General features: G+C 41.9%; 1 protein-coding gene across 1 annotated transcript in view; it reads left to right on the top strand.

The window, feature by feature from the left end:
* The window catches only part of LOC126427941 (homeotic protein Sex combs reduced-like), a 327,944-nt gene that overhangs the window by 46,764 nt on the left and 259,594 nt on the right, over positions 1-21,586 (top strand). The gene's annotated exons all lie outside the window — the stretch shown is intronic.

The raw sequence follows: 21,586 nt of genomic DNA on the forward strand, positions 1-21,586 counted from the left end.
CTACAGTGATGTGCTACCTGTCATTTAAATTGTTAATAAAATGATTTCGCTCTTCACAGTGTTGTAACTTTTTCGGCAATGTATGACAATGATACAAAACTACTGGGCGAAAAAAAAAGTAGTACTCCCTTTTAGAGGTCTCCAAATAACTCAAGATTTCTTGTTGCAACAGTGCATATGGAATACATAAAATGATTAGATTTACAGTCAAAGAGCTCAAAGTGTTCTGAGGTGCCAGGTATTGACCCTTGCTGAAACACCCACATTAGTAGACCATGTAGCCTCTCATCCCACCCTCCACGTTGGGATACAGGGTAACGACAGGGCTGATAAAGTTGCCAAGAAAGCATGTTGGGATTGTGCTGTCCATCAATGTCCCATCCCGTTGCACACCCTCGTTTTCTGAATGGTGCATCATGCGTCAGTGGGAGACTGAATGGTTGCAGGTGACGGACAACAAACTGCGGTCACTCAAACCGACCACAAAAGCTTGGCGGACTTCGAGTCAGGCTCTCCGCTGGAAGGAGGTTTTGCTTACCAGACTGCGCATCAGGCATAGCCCTTTCACACACGGCTTCCTCCTCCGGGAAGGGGGGGGGGGGGGGAGATCCTTTCTGTGAAGTTTTAATTCAGCATATTGTGGCTACGTGTGTCCTGTATTCTGGTAATAGGGCAGCCCTTGGTCTCGCTGGAGATCTGCTCACCGTCCTCGCAGATACCGATACCAGTGTTAACAGAGTGGTGAAATTTTATGAACTGTCAGGCCTCATCCCTAAACTGGTAGGGAAGGGCGGCAGACTTAAGTACGTCATAAACTGCTCTGCATGTGAGGACAGCCTTCATCACCCATGAGATTTCATGTTGACTTTACATCAGGGCGCTGATGACCGTGATGTCGAGCTCCCCCTCAACCCAACCCAACCCATCATCCCATCCTATTCCACAAGTGCTCGATTGGAGACGAGTCCAGAGATCGTGCTGGCCGGGGAAGTTGCTACACGTCTCGCAGGCAGCGTGTGGGCGAGCGTTATCCTGTTGAAAGAAGACATCACCCTCCTGTTCCATGAGCGGCAAAAGAACGGGTCTAACAACATCCTGCAACTACTAAGTGCTGGCTAGTGTCCCTCCAGAAACACCGAAGATGAGCGAGACTTGTAGCTTATCGCACCTCAGACTATAAGGCTGGCATTCTTGGACGAATGCACTCTAGAAGGCAGCGCTCACCAGGTCTACTTCTCGATCAGAAGGAATGTTCTTTCATCGCTGACGACCGTGGCGCGCCCTTCTATCTCTCAAGTAATCCTCTGATGGCACCAGTCCAGCCGTTCTCGTCGATGTAGTGGCGAGTTGTGCGTGCCAGTAGTCCCACTCCTAATACCCGGACCGCAACATTTCTTATTGTCACGTCTGAAGTAGTGCTGTGGTAGCTGGGTGATCAGGCGCTACTGCCCTTACAATACGACAGTCCTTGCGGGCATCAGCCCAGAAGCTCGTCCACGGATGTGACAGTGATCACGTGACCACTGACACCAGCAACACTTGAGCACGAGCGCACGGATTCACTAACACGAAGCTCGCCCGCTGTAGAAAGCACGAGTGCGTTCCGTTGCAGGGTTGTCTGCTTGCTTCACAAGTTCATGCCACACTGAACCTTCCGGCTGTGAGAATACCCTATTAGATGATAGACACAGGTGGCGTTCTGGTAGCTATGCCACTACACTGTCTGTTAGCGGACAACATTGAAACCATTATCTACATCTACTCCGCAAGCCACCTGACGGTGTGTGGCGGAGGTTACTTCGAATGCCTATTGGTTCTCCCTTCTATTCCAGTCTCGTATTGTTAGTGGAAATAAGGATTGTCGGTATGCTTCTGTGTGGCCTCTAATCTGATTTTATCCTCATGGTCTCTTCGCGAGATATACATAGGAGGGGCCAATATACTGCTTGACTCCTCGGTGAAGGTATGTTCTCGAAACTTCAACAAAAGCCCGTACCGAGCTACTGAGCATCTCTCCTGCAGAGTCTTCCACTGGAGTTTATCATCTCTGTAACGCTTTCGCGATTACTATATGATCCTGTAACGAAGCGCGCTGCTCTCCGTTGGCTCTTCTCCATTTCTTCTATCAACCCTATCTGGTACGGATCGCCGGCCGATGTGACCGAACGGTTCTAGGCGCTCTGGAATCGTGCGACCACTACGGTCGCAGTTTCGAATCCTGCCTCGGGCATGGATGTGTGTGATGTCCTTGGGTTAGTTAGGTTTAAGTAGTTCTAAGTTCTAGGGGACTGATGACCCCAGATGTTAAGTCCTATAGCGCTCAGAGCCATTTGAACCATTTTCTTGGTACGGATCCCACAATGGTGAGCAATATTCAAGCAGTGGACGAACAAATGTACTGTAACCCACTTCCTTTATTTTCGGATTACATTTCCATAGGATTATTCCAATGAATCTGTCTGGCATCTGCTTTACCGACGATCAGCTTTATATGATCATTCCATTTTAAATCACTCGTAATGCCTACTCCCAGATAATTTATAGAATTAACTGCTTCCAGTTGCTGACCTGCTATATTGTAGCTAAATAATGGATATTCCTTTCTATGTATTCGCAGCACATTACACTTGTCTGCACTGAGATTCAATTGCCATTCCCTGCACCATGCGTCAATTCGTTGCAGATCCTCCTGCATTTCAGCACAATTTTCCATTGTTACAACCTCTCGATATACTACAGCATCATCCGCAAGAAGCCTCAGTGAACTTCCGATGTTGTCCGCAAGGTAATTTATGTATATTGTGAATAGCAACGGTCCTACGACACTCCCCTGCGGCACACCTGAAGTCACTCTTACTTCGGAAGACTTCTCTCCATTGAGAATGACATGCTGCGTTCTGTTGTCTAGGAACTCTTCAATCCAATCCCACAATTGGTCTGATAGTCTATATGCTCTTACTTTGTTCTTTAAACGACTGTGGGGGAACTGTATCGAACGCCTTGCGGAAGTCAAGAAACACGGCATCTACCTGGGAACCCGTGTCTATGGCCCACTGAGTCTCGTGGACGAATAGCGCGATTATCACTACATCTATTATCCCACCATCGCATCAAAATCAACATAGTCTTTTTCGGCAGTGTATTTTGAGACCTTCGCCAATGGGGAGGTCAGCACGTCATTGCATATCGATTTCAGATCAGATTAGATTCGCGGCGTCTAATCTACGGACCTCCAAGATCGAGCGGTGCGGGTAGATGACCCGCGGTAGCGGAGGATGGAAGCCCGGGTGCTAATTAATTCAGACGGCGGACATTACTTACGAGCGCTGTCTGCCGCTACTGTTATGCCCGCAGGTGCTCTCAAAAACGCTTCGTGGTCAGCCCTGCCGGACTCAGCAGTGCACCCGGAAAGACCCACTGCGCAACCTCACTCTCCTCACCTTGTCTTTTCTTCTTCTTGGGTTTTATTTGATTTTTCCCGCTCTTCCCCTACACATATAGGATAAATATGGCAGAGAGAGAGAGAGAGAGAGAGAGAGAGAGAGAGAGAGAGAGAGAGAGAGCAGCTGGAAGAAATACTGGCCTCGCGGTTCGCAGTACTGACCGGACCATCGAGGCAACAGTAGAAGTCGAGCGTAGAGTCGCTTGTAATTAATTCTGTCCCACCAGTGATGTATTGCTGTTGTTCGTACGGCTTCCGCCTCGGCTTTGCACATAGGTATATGTAGAGGGAAACATGATACGGGCTCTTCTGCAGCGCCACAGAACACGGTATTCCTAATAGGGCAAGTGCTGCCTTCGGGGTCTCGAACAGGCCAACGTGGTATATCCACGTCAGCGGAGGCGAAAGCACTGTAGGTTCTTTCAGCTGCGTCACCGACTAATCGACTTGGCAAACTGGCCTCCCTAGTCATCAAGGAAAATTTAAAGGAATGGAAAATCTAGAGATGTGATGTATAATAACTTTCCTTGGGACTGAACCGTTTCTGTCCACATATCAGCGAGGTTTTGGAAAGCATCGCTCGTGCGAAACTCAGCTCGCACTTTCCCCACATGATGCAGTGCAAACCATGGTGAAGTGCTCAGGCAGATTCCATATTCCTAGGTTTCTGGAAAGCGTTCGACATAGTGCCACACAGCAAACTGTTAACAAAGGTAAAACTTTAAACATAGCTGCTAAGGTTCAGTGACCGTGTCAGAATTATATTGGAACAAATAAGCCCTCGATCACAAATATTAAGTCAAAATTGACCTGGTTTCTACGCTACTATGAGCGTCGTCTTCAGAATTAGACTAACTGTTCTAAAACATATTACGTATACAGTACATTAATAAAATTAAAGTTTGTACTGACTCGAAAAGATGCAGTACTTACAAGTCACATATTAAAAAAGGTCCGAGTGTGCGGAATTTGTTGGCTCGGAGACTTCTTAAGTCATTGAATTCAGTACTTGTCCTGGACCTCGAATATTCGTCAGAGGCTAGCGCTAAAAGCCATTCAAAAGCTAAGATCGCACAAAATATATTTTTTTACTCAAGACAACCGGTTTCAACAGTCTGAGCAGTCATCTTCATGTCTTACGCAAAAAATGGTCCAAATGGCTCTGAGCACTATGGGACTTAATTGCTGAGGTCATCAGTCTCCTAGAACTTAGAACTAATTAAACCTAACTAACCTAAGGACATCACACACATCCATGCCCGAGGCAGGACTCGAACCTGCGACCGTAGCGGTCACGCGGTTCCAGACTGTAGCGCCTAGAACCGCTTGGCCACTCCGGCTGTTTGTCTTACGCAGTTTCTTGTAGTAAGACATGTTCGGTTTACGCTTATCTCGTGCACAAGATGTCAAGTGGATAAAAGGAACGTGTTTCTCTGCGGAAGAAATGTTTAAGACCTGAAGATATAGCTAAAAGCCGGCCGCGATGGCCAAGCGGTTCTAGGCACTTCAGTCCGGAACCGCACGACTGCTACGGTCGCAGGTTCGAATCCTGCATCGGGCATGGTTGTGTGTGATGTTCTTAGGTTAGTTAGGTTTAAGTAGTTCTAAGTTCTAGGGGACTAATGACCTCGGCTGTTAAGTCCCATAGTGCTCAGAGCCATTTGAACCATTTGATAGCTAAAACTGTTGATACCGGATGTCTTGAATCAAAAATATTTTGTGCGATCTTGGCTTTTGAATGGTTTTTAACAATTAAGACAGATCGCACTTCGGTATTTTCATAATGAGAAAATTCAGAGACTATGGTACCGTCAGCAGTGCCCCGTAGAAGCGAGATAGGACCGCTATTATTTTCTATATACATAAATGATTTGGTGGACAGGGTGTGCAGCAATGTCCGAATATTTGCTTATGACCCTTCAGTGTATGGTGAAGTGTGACTCTAAGACGATACAAGATGACTAACAATTTCTATTTGGTGAGATGGTTTTTGTGAGTACCAATTTTGATTTCAAATTAATCGCTTTTCTCATTTCTGCCACTTCTCTTTACTTTCGTCTTTCTTCGGTTTACTGTGAATTCATGTTATATAATCATTATCTAAGATTAGATGGGATTAGATTGGTAGATCACGTAACTAATGAGCGGGTACTGAACAGAATTGGGGAGAAGAGGAAATTGTGACACAACCTGACTGGAAAACGGGATTGGTTGGTAGGACATGTTCTGAGGCATCAAAGGATCATGAATTTAGTATTAGAGGGTATAGCGGAGGGTAAAAATAGTAGAGGTAGACCAAGAGATGAATACACTAAACAGATTCAGAAGGATGTAGGTTGCAGTAGGTACTGGGAGATGAAGAAGCTTGCACAGGATAGAATAGCATGGAGAGCTGCATCAAACCAGTCTCTGGACTGAAGACCAGAACAGCAATAACTCATTAGCCTGTTCACTCAATTCAACAGATCTTGTAATTCTTCCTCAGCTTCACTAAGGATACCAGAGTCATTAGCGAATCTTATCACTGACACCCTTTCAACCTGAATTTTAATCCCACTCTTGATGCTTTATTTCCGCAATTACTTCTTCGATGAATAGACTGAAGAACAGGGCCGAAGGCCTGCAATCGAATCTTCCACTCTTTTCAATAATAGCATTTCGTTTTTGGTCTTCCAGTCTGTTTCCTCTTGGTTCTTGTACATATTATACATTACGCTTCTTTCCCTATAGATTACTCCTATTTTTCTCAGAATTTCGAATGTCTTACACCATTTTACATTGTCGAACGACTGTTCCAGGTCGACAAATACTATAAACGTGTTTAAATTTTTTTTAGTCTTGCTTCCATTATCAACCGGCAAAGACAGAGCCACCTCTCTGGTTCCTTTACCTCTACGAAAGTCAAACTGATGGTCATCTAATAGATCCTCAATTATCGTTTCCATTCTTCTGTATATAAATCTTATAGCGACATGGATACGTGAGCTGTTACGCTGATTGTGCGATAGTTCTCACACTTGTCGGCTCTCGCTATGTTCGGAATCGTGTGGATGATATTTTTCCGAAAGTCTGGTGGTATAGCGCCAGTCTCATACAATCTACACACCACCAAGATTACTCGTTTTGTTGTCACTTCCACCAATTATTTTATAAATTATGGTCGAAGTTTTTTCTGTCCCTTCTGCCTTATTTGCTCTTAAGCCTTCTAAAGCTTTTTTTTTATTTTGATTCTAAATCTGGATCCCATATCTCTTCTATATAGACTTCTATTTCTTCTTCTATGAGACAAGTCTTCCCCCTCATAGAGGCCTTCAATGTACTCTTTCCACATACCTATATGTTTAACACTGAAATTCCCATTGTACTATCAATGTTACCGCCCTTCCTTTTAATTGCACCAGATTGTTTTGGCTAAGTTGTTCTGACGAGCATTTCATTTTATATCTTTCCTGCAGCCAGTTCGCTTTAGCTGCCCTTCACTATCTATTTATTTCATTCCTAAGTAGTCCTTTCTTTCCCTGAATGTTTTTTGCACTTTCTTCTACCATCGATCAATTGAATTGTTTCTTCTGTTACCAAAATTTTCTTCACAGCTGCCATCCGAGTACTTCCGTTTGTGTGTCCAACATTTGTGATGACCCTTTTTAGATATGTCCACTCTTCTTCAGCTGAAATGCCTAGTCTGTTATTTCTTATCGCAGTATTTGTATCCTTGGGAAACATCAAAAGCGTCTCATTCCTCAGTAATTCGGTATCGTACTTCCTTCCACACTGATTCTTCCGGGCGATTCTCTTAAACTTCACTAATAAGTTGTGACCTGGGTACGCCTTACAATCCAGTATCTGATTCTGCTATCTCTGCCTGAGCATGATGATCTAACTGGAACCTTCCCGTATTTCCCGGGCTTTTGCATGTATACCTCCTCTCCTAGTGGTTCAAATGGTTCAAATGTCTCTGAGGTCTTCAGTCCCCTAGAACTTAGAACTACTTAAACCTAGCTAGCCTAAGGACATCACACACATCCATGCCCGAGGCAGGATTCGAACCTTGGACCGTAGCGGTCGCACGGTTCCAGACTGTAGCGCCTAGAACCGCTCGGCCACCCCGGCCGGCTCTCCTAGTGGTTCTTGAGTAGAGTAGTCGCTATTACCATCTGAAATTTATTGTAAAACTCAATCTTTCACCTCTCTCATTCGTACTGCCAAGCCCATATTCTCCCGTAACCCTTTCTTGTATTTCTTCCCCTACAACTGCGTTCGAGTCCCGCATTATTATTAGATTTTTCTCTCGCTTTACGCACTGAATTACCAGTTCAATAACTCCATGTACTTTTCCTACCTCTTCGTCAAAAGCTTGCAGCGTCGGCTTGAATACGTGATCGTTGTCGGCATTGGTTTGCTGTCGAATCTTACTAAGGCAACCTCGTCACTCAACTGGCCACAGTAACTCAATTTCTGCCGCCATCTTAATATTCAAAACTAATCTTACTCCGGTTATAGCGTTTTCTTCTCTTGTTGATGGCGAACAGAAATCTTTACCTTCTTTCCATTTAACTGCAATGACTGCCGCTATATCTAGATGGAGCCCTTGCATTTCCCTTTCCAGATTATCTAGCTTTCCTACCCCGTTCAAACTTCTGACATTGCATGGTCTTTCTCATAGAATTTCATCCCGTCATTCGTTGTTCAGTTCTTTTCTCGAGGTCACCTCCTCCTTGGTAGTACCTCCCGGAGACCAGAATGGGGTATTAAACCCGAATATTTTGCCAATGGAGAGAACATCTCAGTTGCAGGTCACATGTCGTACGGATAAACATTGTGTCTTTAATGAAGTGGGTTCCATTTCCTTCTGTATCTTCATCGTTGCTGATTCTTCCGCATTTTTCCATCTCAAGTGCAAGAGAGTGCCATAGGCCACTTACGGAAGCCTATAAACACTCGTTTTTCCTTCGCTCCATATCCGAGTGGAACGAGAAAGAGATTGCTATTAGTGGTACAAAATATCCTCCACCATGTGTCGTGTGGTGGCTTGAGAAGTATGTATGTAGGTGTTACAAAAGCGTTTCAGCTGCGGTGTTACATAAAGACACTGGGAATTTACGTGTACTGATATGAGAAGTTTTTCCGTCGAATCGCCCACGGAAGGAATATGTGGAAAACACACATCATACGTCTCTTATGACCTGGACGTCGACAGGACTATAAAACTCCGTCGAATCGCCCACGGAAGGAATATGTGGAAAACACACATCATACGTCTCTTATGACCTGGACGTCGACAGGACTATAAAACTCATACATTTCAGCCCATTCGCTGGCACTGGATCACTTTTTTCATCTTATCACGGCCTATCAAGTGTCGTTGAAAATGAACGTTCGTAACTTGAAAAGTGCTTATTTGCATCGGTATCACTTCAAACAAAAATGTGGAAAATATCAGTGTTTTCTCTTTTAGAACCATGTACTCGAATGTTGTGAGAAGGTTCGCTTAGATCTTATGAAAACAAAAAATAAAAATGCCATTCACTGCGTAATGGACGAGATAAAAATCTACTGGCTCCCAAAACCCTCTTCGCTGACTGGATATTTTTTGTATGGGTGATTAAGAATAACACTTACAGTAATTTCATTCTGCATCCCACTAAAAGCAACTTAAAAACGTGTGTGCCTACATCTATTATTCACCTACGTCGTACTCTACAAACCACGTAATGGCGTGTGGCGGAGGGTACTTTTTTACCGCCAGCTGAGTCCTCCAACCCTGTTCCACTCGCGAGTAGCGCGTGGGAAGTGTGATTGTTGATAAGCCTCTGTATTGGCTCAATTTCTCGGATTTCCTCCTCTTGGTCATTCTGCAAGACGTATGTAACGGGAAGTAATATGTTGTCCGACTCTTCCCGGGAAGTGCTCCCTCGAAATTTCAATAGGAAATCTCTCCGTGATGCACAACACCTCTCTTGTAACATATGCCAGTGGAGTTTATTATCCCCATAACGCTCTCGCACCGGCTAAACGATCCCGTGACGAAACGCGCCGCTCTTCTTTGGATCTTCTCTTTCTCTCGTATCAGTCCTATCTGATAGGGATTCCAGATGGATGAAAAATAGGCTACTCGAGAATCGGTCGAGCAAGCTGCTTATAAGCCACTTCCTTTGTGGATAAGTCACTTTTCCTTAAGATTCTGTCGATGAATCAGTCTGGCATCTGCTTTTCCCACTGTTTGTTTTATGTGGTCATTCCAATTAAGGTCGCTCTGGATAGTTGCTCCTGGTTATTTTACGGTAGATACTGTTTCCAGCGGTTTGTCATCAATAGTGTAGCTGTATATTGGTGGATTTCTTTTCTTATGTCTGCACAATATGGTAATATACATTTATTTACGTTCAGTGTCAACTGCCAGAGCCTGCAGCATACATAAATTTTCTCGAGGTCATTCTGCAAATCGTTACTATCTTCTGGCGTTGCTACTTTGTTATAGACAACCGCACCATCTGCAGCCAGCCTTAAACAACATCCAACGCTTTGTACTAGATCATTTATATATACGTCAAACGGAGGAAGACGAAAAAAAAATCTAAATTTCCAGCCACAATAATCTTGCTCTGAGGACAATTTTCAAGCTATACATTTTGTTAGCACACTATGCGCAGTGGGGATATGTAATCGTAAATTATTGTTTGCGTTAGTAATGCGGTTATTTAAAAGCTTAAAATAAAAGAACTGGAATATAGTAAGGGTGGTCATTTCAGATATCGAACGCTTTTAGGCAACAAACTTACGCGAAAGAGATAAGAGAGAGTTGTGACTAATTTCGCTTGTTAGTTACGGAAAATTCCTTTACACCAATGCCGAAGATGTTAATAGCACATTTTTGCTGTGTACTTACTGTCCAAAGGATAGTGCTCTATTCAATGAAGTTTCTCTATTTTCAATAAACTACTTCTGTATCTATTCTTCTCCAAAATCATGTACGTAAAAAAACAATAGGAGAACGCTCCATTTGCGTGATATCACACCGGACTATTTTCAGCCATTCAACCTTTCTAGCGCTTTAAAACTTTCCTACATGACAGATTTCTAACGCCAGAACGCCTTTAATCTGTCCCGCTTTGACGATACTTGGTCTCACTTCTCTGGAAATCTGCCAGCACCGCCCGTGGAGTTAAATGAACGTAGCGCCGGAGCTGGGATATCGCCCAGTCAAATCTGACTTCGCATTTGTCACGTTCCGTCGAAAAAAAAAAATAAAAGAAAATACGTAGCGTGACGTGTGCAGAGTTATTTCGTGGGTGTTTTTTAAACGTGCCTTAAAGCAAGGGTGTAAATGAATGAAATATTCCACTAAATGGTTGACACTATTACAAAATCTCTCCTTCATTTTGATGGAAGAAAATGGCATGCGAACGTAAAAATCTCTTATATTTGCCACGTGTGATTCTATAAATCTGCCCTCCACTATCTGTACCTTGTGTGGACGACGGGGAAGCAAAGAACTGAATAGCATTGTTTCACGTCTTGTATCCGCGTCAGCTGGTTAAAAGAAACGAGAAAGCAAACATCAGAATGGCATTGAATCATCCAAATTTCCTATTGTTTGTGATTCTAAGGATTTCAGGGTATCAGGAGCAGTACAGACATTTGTTACCATTAATTTAACGGTGTCCGTCGATTTTATATCGGACATAAACTAGGGAACACATCGCTGTTTCGTTCCTCGGTTATGGTTCAAATGGCTCTGAGCACTATGGGACTTAACTGCTGAGGTCATCAGTCCTCTAGCACTTAGAACTACTTAAACCTAACTTACCTAAGGACGTCACACACATCCATGCCCGAGGCAGGATTCGAACCTGCGACCGTAGCGGTCGCGCGGTTCCAGACTGTAGCGCCTAGAACCGCTCGGCCACCCCTGCCGGCCCTCGGTTATACCCCGTAAGTTATTATCTAACAATTCACGTCTCGAAAAGAATTGTACGGAAATCGCGGAGATGCGTGACAACTGACTGTAACAACCAGTGAGGTTGTTTTGAAATACACCCGCCACATGTTTTTCTGGACGTAATAAGTTTTAACAACTACCTTCGTCACATACCTTCAGTACATTATACATTGCTGCCAATAACTGTTTTCTTCGTGAACAGAATTTCTCGATGCATCGTATTCTCCACCCCTTTCTCTGGTACAACGCTTTATTTTATTCCCCTCACCATAATTTTTTTTTCGTCAAGCCTTATTTATGAGACCGTAGCGAAATAAAAATCTAAAATATAGTTTCCGAGTAGTCGTTTTATGCTTTCCTCTTAAATATTTTGAACCTCTCACTGTCTCCTGCATTCTCGAAAGATATTCATGTCTATAAATACCACTAATGTACACAAATTTTTCTTTGTTTCCTTTATTTCCTTTATTTGCCTTCCATGCTAGTTGAGAATCGCTTTTACGGAAGGCTCTGCCTTTCCCACACAATGGAAACTTGTATGAAGCGATATAACAGACATATTTTCCTCTTAACAGTTTCGCTGTAGAGATAATACTTCCGTGCAATACTGCAAAGAGGTTGTCACCTGATCCCCTTGAAGACATAAACTTTTACTCGTAACGTACGTCACAAATTCAGTGGATATTATTGCGCTCATAACTCATAAAATAAATATATCCATCCTCATACATTTATTTATTTCCTCCCGTTTATAGTATTAACTAGTATGAGTTTGAAATACAAAGGAATATGAAGTAATTCTTTCTCACTTACCGGGCTAATTATTCTTTATTTTCTTCAAATGTTAGACTCGTTCTTACCACAATTCAACAAATGTAACACGCAATCATCGTAATGAAGCGGTGAGCGCTGCAGATTGCGAGTAATCAGAAGTCGTAGGCAGGATTAATTGTTTGACCATCGTGCGTCATGGGATGAGCGTTTGAGAATGAGCCGGCCCAGTTCAAAAGTAGTTGACATAATTAAAAAGCTGATGGAGATGCGTATATCACATTCAACTACAAGGAGCTAAGGACATGAAAAAAAGTCACCGTTAAAATGGAGTTTTATTACGCAAACATAAAAAAATTTTAAGAAAATATTGTGCTGAAAATTTCTAGGGTACTATGCTGTTTTTCCTTCTCTTTTTTTTTTTTAATTAAAAGTTCGACTTCTTACACACAAGAGTCCAAAAATTACACGTCATTCCTTGTATATGTTCTTATTTCCCCTTCCGTTCGTAGAATTACTTTATATGCAACATCTGCGACAATTCTCAACCCACCAAAGTCTAAAGGTGTATGTGGAATATTATGCGGGAGTAAATAGGCACTAATTAGGGATAGGCAGTACAGAGAGCTTCTAGCCATGTGACCAATTCTGAGTAGCTTTTATCTATAGCTCTTCGAAGATTACTATTAAAATGCATCTTGCAGTAACTTAGACACAACTAAATCAGCCGTGCATTTGTTGATTGAAACGCAATAGAATAATTTCCAAACGCTAGTATAAGAAACAGCGAGGATTTGGGCAAGCAGTGTTTCTTTCATCGCCTATTTTACTACCGCTAGACACAAATTAACGAAAATTTTGTGAGTTCAGTTTCTGAAATTTTCACGTATCGTAGAAATGTTTCGCAATCGTGAAGTCTTTACGCAATAGCTGTGAAATACCCACTGTACGAGAACGTTATCTACCTGTTCCTCTTTGTATTGCTTAGAACTGAAACCGAAATGAAAGCCAAAGATTTCTCTTCCTGGTTCCTTGCCGATATTGTGAAGAAAATACAATAGCACAATTTATCGAATTTAAATGAACGGAAAAGGTACACCATTCCTGCACTCTACCGTGAGGTTCGGTGCTAAGTGTCTTAACAGAAAGCAACGTTACCGTTAAACACGCCGCCGAAGCACAGGCCAATCCCGCCGACGCACAGGTCAATGCAGCACCGATCTTGGCTGGTCACTGAGATCGGAGGGAAAAGGCGTAATTTGTCTGAAATGATTTCGGAATCCCACATCGTGTCAGAGCGGCATGTTTTCAAAATCACTCTAATTTTCCTTCTTTTGCACGTGCTGCAGCGTTTACACCGTCGTAATGTCTGCTACTGTATAACGTCATCTGATTTGTGTAATGAGAGCTCTGATTGGAATGAAAAATACATACGGTAACGGTACTCACGGATTAAGCCCTGGATCTATTCCGATAGTCGACTGCTTCCTACAAGACAGTACTTGGATCAATTTATGGTCGTAGGACATGAGATCAGAATGTTGCCAATCGCTCCATCCGTAACTTGTCAGTAGATGAGTGCTAATGACGCAGATACTTCTTTGTTCAGAGAGCTCCTCATTTGGGAGCTGGATGGATCCCCTTCCACACCTTCCTACCTGAGAAAATATCTGAGCAAATACCGGGAATATAACATGGTTCCTTCCGCATCGAAGGCAGCTACAGTAACCATTCAGCTACGCTTGCGGTCTTGTGATTCAGCTGCCCCTACCGCTGTTGTTTTATGCAACCCACAATGTTATAGCTGGCCTTGATAAACCACGTACGAGATTTTCATATCCTTTCGCTCGCTACGCGCTAAATTTTTAGTCCGACAGAGAAAATGAACAGGAACTTTTTGTAGCAAATTTAATATAGCTAAATTTTGTGCTGGGACACGTTTTCATTAGAGGCCGTAGTTCTCGAGTTATTCAGGGAAATCGTACGGAATTGACCTTCAAATGCACCCCTTTCCTACACTCAGTTCCCAGCAGTCAGGATTTCTAGCATGGTGTTCGTGGCATTACCTCGTATCACTAAATAAAAACTAGCGACTGCACGAATTATTTCCCTCATTCGGTCTTTTTCGGTCTTCATTGACTGGCCTTATTAAGCCACGTGTACTTACAACATGTAACGCTAACTTTTGTGTAAATTTTACCTGAATATTTTATGACTTTTTACAGCGCAAAATAAACAATCACAGCGTTTTATTCGTCAGACTTTCTGACTGAGAAACTACTGTGTTTCTCAGGGTTACGTTTAGATCAAATTGTCCATGTAATTAGTATTAGCATAACGTTTACAAAAGTCGTTTTTTTATTTCATTATCCTCACGCGCACGTTTAAATTAATAACGTTAACGAAATAACTAAGCTGGTGGCGTAATTGCCCAATCAATGGAGATCAACAAAGGTCGAATATCGGGAATAGTTCGTTAAGTCGGGTGTGTTGGTACAGTGGTAGTACGGAGTGCCGTACACAACATACTAGAAATCTTGACTGTTGAGGGTTAAGTGTGGTGGTGGAGGTGCGTTTGAACGTCGCTTTATGTGGCTTTCCTTGAATAATTCGAAAACCGTGGCCTCCAGCGAAAACGTACCCCAGTACAAAATTTGACTATATTATATTTCCTACAAAAAAGGTCCTGTCACTGTAAGACTAATAGGTAGCGCGTAGTGAACGAGAGAATATGAAAATCTCGCGGGTGGCTTATAAAGGCCATGTACAACATTGCGTGTTGCATAAAAAGACAGCGGCATGGGCACCTGCCTCACCCTGTATGTATATAAATTCCTAAGTAATTGTGCAAATCGTGAAGTTAGATAAAGTGTGGTGTACGATTATTACAAGTGTAAAGTGATGCATGCAAAACGACGAAAGCGTATGTGTAATAAGCCACTTACGGAAAAGTTGAATGTGAACATCGCCTGGGGGAATGTCGAGATTGTAAACATCCGATCATGTAAACGCAAGGTTTAGAAATAGCGCATAGATACAGTTTTTATGAAAAGTATGTTTCTTATATTTTTGGGCTTCTATTTGCTGTTGCATCTCTGCTTCCCAACCGCGAAACCACCATCTGTATGCGCACGTATTTCTTTCCTGTTTTCTGTCTCCGCACGAAAGCCAAGCAGAGTCGCCAATTCGCCATTATCATTGCAAGCAGCGACAATGAGATTTCGCCGTTGCTTCCCACCGCGGCTTCCTGAAAGCGAGGGGGAAGGTGGGATAGAGGAAGTGAATAAAAAAAATGAACAAAAAGAGAAGGACAAAAGGAGTAGGAATCCTTTGTCCTCGAGGCGCACTCGCCATGTCGCGTGATTTGACTACGGACCACTCCGGTACTGGAATGCGACGCAAGAGCTGGCAAAGAAACGATAGCATGCGCCGGGTGTTGCTTAAAGAAACTGAAGAAATACGCATTAATCCCTTTCTAGTTGTTCGTGGCTGCAGAATACTGAACCGGAATATTTAAGAAAGACTGGAAAAAACTGACAGATGCCGACGTCGGGGAATATCAATTTAGGTTCCGGAGAAATGTTGCAACACGCGAGGCAATATTCTGACGCTACGACTTATCTCAGACGATAGACTGAAAAAAAGGCCAATATACGTTTGTAGCATTTGTGGACTTAGGGAAAGCATTTGAAAATTTTGACAGCAATACACTCTCTAGAAATGTGAAAGTAAAAGCGTTAAAAATACAGGGAGTGAAAAGTTATTTATTTCTCCTTCTTCTGTGCTTCAAGACTTGGGCACTTGTGCCTTTTCTGTTTTCATTTTTTACCTCCACCTCATTCTGTGGCTTCCTAAGCCCCTTCTTCCACTTGGCTGGTACAACATGGCCAGACTTGGGATTCTCCCTGCCCTCGTCCTTTGTAGGCAATGTTTCCATTATATGAGGTTATTGAGAGTGAAACTAAGTATATCTAAAGTTATTGTTGCGTAAATATCAATATACCTAAATTATCTCCCAGGCGATGTTCACATTCAATGATTCCACAAGTGTTCTGTTACACCTACGCTTTCATAGAGTTGCATGTGTCACTTTATAATTGCAATAATCGTAAACAAATTTTATGTAGAAGTACTGCTTTCTTGAGCTGTTTCGATAGGAAACTACTGGGACAGTATGTAGATTTGAAACAAAATTTACTAAATTTTAGGCCCCTTTTTGCTTGTTCTGTAGGGCTATAATTTGTTTTAAGCATTACGTGTGCATGGAAGTTTCAAGATGAGGGATTCGATAAATGTGAACTTGCTTAAAAATATATCGCATGAACTAATGGGTGGTCGAAAAGGCGAGTCCAGTGATTCCAAAGCGATACGACCACTTTAAAGCAAATGTTTACTTTCTACAAATTTCTTCTTGTATTCGTTGTTTAACTACGATAGTGAAGATTAGCTGTAAAAATTTAAAATTCTTTTATTTTCGTATTGTTTGGGCTCAAGCGGTTAAGAGTAATAAACGCGTAACAAAACTGGGTGCGAATGCGAGTATAATCTGACGAAAAGCTCGTTTCAGTACCTTGAACTGTTCACCCAATGAGATTAACACCCATGTTATTTCCAGAACAATTCAAGATATTGCAGCGAGGTTTTCAGAGCATAAAACTACCCAGAACATACAGGCTTAGAGTAAATAATAAAATTAAACATTACAGTATAGCGAAATTTATTCAGAAATAAAAGACAGCCTAAAATTCTGTGAGCATGTTAAAAGAATTGAACTAGGCTGTTTGTGGAATACTGCGAAAGCCACAGGAATGTTAAAATTGAAGCAATAGATCGGTGGAGTAAATAAGACGTGGTGGAAGCGTAGGTAACTCAAACTGATATATCAGACAAAAAAAAAAAAAAAAATGTTAGGCAGCAAATTCACGACTGGGCCATTAGTCTTTGCAGAAAAATCCAAGAAGACCTGAATGTCTTGGTCTGACGAGCGGAAAAGAGCTCATCCTGTGAGAACGACTGTGATCTGAGCACAAAGAAACGTTATGGAAAAACTCCGAAAATACCCATTGTTGGAAGCAGACCGCCGAGAGAAATCTATAAAATAACGGGCAACGTAATGCGGCAGGTAATTGGTAATATCGACGTTAATACCCTCCGACAAGCACCATAGGGTACAGAGGCGAGAAGAGCATATAATGTGTCCACTCCACGGCACCTTTCGTCGTGCGAACCCACCCTGTCGTCTCTTTAGCGATTACAGACTAGCGCGAAATCTGTAATCTGCAGTGAGGGCTGGTGCGAGAGAGGGGGAGGTTTCGCACCCTGCTGGGAATCCCCCCAGGGGCCGACGGTCGCTTACGTAGGCAGTGCTCTCGGCCAATCCGGTGGCGCCGTGGCGCTTATAAAACCGACCTGCCACCTGGTGGCGTGCGCCAGTACCAACCCTGCCGTCACCCCGAGCGGAGCTTCAACACAGTTGTCATCGCCGGCCGCGCTGACGAGTGGGTGGACGGGATTAAGCAAGGGGCAGCGACGACGCGAACGTCGACGGCCCGAACAAACTGCTCCACACCGACGCTGTTACCAATGGCGGCGGGACACTGCCTACGGAGACACTCTGCTGGAATTCCGTGGCTGGACTTCAACTCCCTGTTTTTGTGCTGTTCACAGTGAAAGTGATTAAAATAATTTTTATTTACGGTGGACATTTTCTTCGTGTAGTGAACTCAAGCGCTTGTGGCAGATGTTGACAACTGTGAATTCGTGTACTGAACGTCGGTTTTCAGGACTAGTGCGAGAGATATGGTGAGCTCCAACTGAAGAGAACGCCAGAATCTTATAAAATCGTTCCAGAGTACAAGTATATTGTGATGCGCTCACAGTCGTTCTGGCCGGCCGAAGTGGCCGCGCGGATCTGGCGCTGCAGTCTGGAACCGCGAGACCGCTACGGTCGCAGGTTCGAATCCTGCCTCTGGCATGGATGTGTGTGATGTCCTTAGGTTAGTTAGGTTTAACTAGTTCTAAGTTCTATGGGACTGATGACCTCAGCAGTTGAGTCCCATAGTGCTCAGAGCCATTTGAACAGTCGTTCTGAAGTTTATCATATTATACTTCATCTACATAGCCTTCTATGAAACGACACAAGGTACCAATTTTGCGGATTTACTGCTAAATTCATGTATGTTTTCGAAAGCTTGTTTAAGGGTGGTAGCTTCACGTAAATACATAGCAGAAATACTGCAAAAAATGAAAACAGTAATGCGACTGTGACTGTCACTTTGAATAATTGATTATAAGTAAATTAATCGCTGTTTATCTCCATACAGCTATGTTGTCTAAAAATTTAAAACAGTATTCTATTTCCCGTTATATTTCCTTTACCATCATTCTCATACGCGTTTCTGTGTCACTAGCCTCTATGCATTACATTCCTTACTTGTTCTGATGTGAGAACTGAAAATTCATTCCATCTATTAGGCTGCTTATAGATAAAATTTTTAACCAGTTAGTCTTTAAACTAACTAGTTATGATCTAGTGATTACCTGGTAGTTTATAAATAATTTGACGTTTTCCTGTCTACCACTCACGTGCCACAGATTGTCCAGCACTTTGCGCATTCATCAACCTGCCACAATCTCCCGTTTTCTGTATTTCTTTTCCTGTGAGATATTCTGCAACCAGCCATATTTCTTTTAAAAAATGCTATTTTTTCTCTGTTTCGATGCTGCATTCGTTTTCTTCTGTTTCTGTCCAATTGATACTCCCATCGTACGGTACTGCAATTTCTTACACTAAAAAGTGTTCTCTCTTCTTTCTCTGGACAGATCTGTGTGCGGTCCTATAAACTTTTCCAAATACTGTATTTTATTCATAAATTTTGTTTGGAAAGAAGATACTGTTTCAGAATAAACTGAAATCACTTTTTATCTCTATTCAGTGATAGTTTATTTTAATTTCTCTCTATGTTGCTTATGGCTACAAATATCTATAACGAATACGTTTTAATAGAAAATCAGTATTTCCTATGATAATAGTTTTTGATGGATGAGAGCGTCATACCTTCGAACACATTTCATTCGCCTCCAGCCATCTGTGTAATATAAGTGTAATATTTTTTCCCATTTTTAAACCTTGCTATTCACTTTTTATGTCTGCAGTCTTTCCCTAATATGACAAAAATTACTCCCGAAAATCAAGATTTTTACAAATGTGAAAACACGATCGAAGGCACAACATCGTCATATACCCAGGAACAAATATTCAAATCAAATTTACAAGTGTTGTAATCGGAAAAATCTTGTCAATACCTTATTTAATAGTCTGCTATAACCGTACACTATCACACACCAATAATCAGTGAAATCAAATTACGCAGACTAATTATCGAAAACTAGTCACAAGTTAAGTACGTTTTGAAACAGAAGCTGTTAGGAACTAACACAAAGTTCCATTTTCAAGATGGGTAGAATTGCCAAGACATTAAGGAAACTCAGTTCAGTTTCAAGTTACAAGACGGTGCATGACCGATATAGAACGGCTGTACTGTCCACATATTATGAAAATAGTTTTAAAATTATATAACGTTTCACTCACCATAAAATTCCATAAGCGAAGGAGAAACAAAATATTCCAGGTACATTAAATACATCATACTGCGCTTAATTGTGCAGAATTCGTAATATTTACAAATGCTGTAGAAAACACACCCTCATTTCTAACAACAACAAAAACTGTGGAAAATGGTGAAAAATGGTAATGGCGATCTCTTGTGCTTATTTCATCATCTCATTCTAAAATTAGTCGTTAGACCGAAGTACCGTCCAAAAAACATCACGTGTTCCTACGTACACTACCATCTAGGTACCACACTCTTCCTTACGCCTGTTTTAAAATTGCTCATAATCTTCTTTCTTTGTAGATCTACACTTTATACATTCCACAATTTAGTGTAGTGTAACAAGACTTAACTTCATGAATAAAGTCACGCAACTGGCACAGCATTACCAATTAGACATGTTACTATAAATAAAATGCTTAATACTGGATGAAAGAAAAGGTTTTCCCATGTCTAAAGAAATTGTCCTAGCGGATCAGTTCAATATACTTCGCAGAAAACGCCCACTGTTGTCGGCGGTCATTTGTTGCCTCCGTATGATTCGTTTTCTTTCCGCGGAAGAGCCAGGTAATCATCAAAATGAACTCTTAAACAGTAGTCTTCGAGATGAATGTTCTGTCGTGTAGGTAGGTTGACACTGCGTTAGTTTAAGCTCTTTTGATAATGAATCTAGGATAATTACAGAGAGAGAGAGAGAGAGAGATTTCTCGTTTTTAATGTTAGTTTTTGTTGCACCTGTGGTGTCAATGTATCCTACTTTACTTCTAATGTAAACTGCTTTCACTCGCAATCAGTACTTCACAATCCGCTACTAAGGCTGAGCACGCAAGTTAATTCAATACGGGTCTCTATTAATGTTTCTACTCGTTCCTTTCACGAACAGAGTGGGGAATGAATGATTATTTACGTACCTCGTTGTGACGTGAAACTGAATTTACCTTTGTAAATACTAAGACATCAATTCAACTTCAGTTTCATCATATCTCTATAGTACTAAGGAAAAACCAGTTCTTAATTATGTATTTTATGAATGGGCATTCGTATAGCATTTGCCATTTTTCCTGTAGACCTATCGCTTGTGATTATTTTTTTATTATTATTCCGTAGCCTTAAGCTCTTGTTTGAATAAACTCTTTTCCATGTGTTCGAACTTCCATTATTTCTACAAGTACCTTCTCTCATGTTGTCCTAAAAATACGACTAATAGAACAGTATAATTCGTACAAGCAGTTTTTTTTTTAAAAAAAAAAGCTTCGTAGAGAGACTACACCTTTGCGGTATTCTATGAATGATCCTCCAAGACTGCGGTAGCGAATCTGTGTGATGGTGTAATCTCATATATTATCGACATGCATGGTACTTTTGCGGTAGGATTGTTTTCTGTGGTCGGAGACTATCACATTACTATGATATGGTACACGACTGGAATACGGTATGCAACTTGAACGTGTTTTTGTATTCAGAACCACCCAGCAGTCTTCCCTCTATGCCGAAACCCAGTTGGAAATATTCAGTTAGTTACCTTATGAAAAGCCTGTGTCACAGAAGACTCCTGATACCTCTCAAAAGTCTAAGGCTACATTTAGTTACGTACGCCTCCGCTTTAATATATAACAAACAGTTGTGATCCTACCACTTTTCTTTGGTCTGTCTCTGTTCCTTAGTCTGCTGGCAAATTCCTCCATTTCTGATGCGACTCAGTATTCCTTGCTATATATATCTCCCAGTCAAAATATTATTCTCGTTCTTGTTATAGTTTTCATTTATCTTTCTTTCCTCTCCCACTAATGCAAGTATATTTTCACCCCTGTGTTTTGCTCT

The sequence above is a fragment of the Schistocerca serialis genome, chromosome 12 (assembly GCF_023864345.2).
Source record: "Schistocerca serialis cubense isolate TAMUIC-IGC-003099 chromosome 12, iqSchSeri2.2, whole genome shotgun sequence".
NCBI classification, from domain to species: domain Eukaryota; kingdom Metazoa; phylum Arthropoda; class Insecta; order Orthoptera; family Acrididae; genus Schistocerca; species Schistocerca serialis.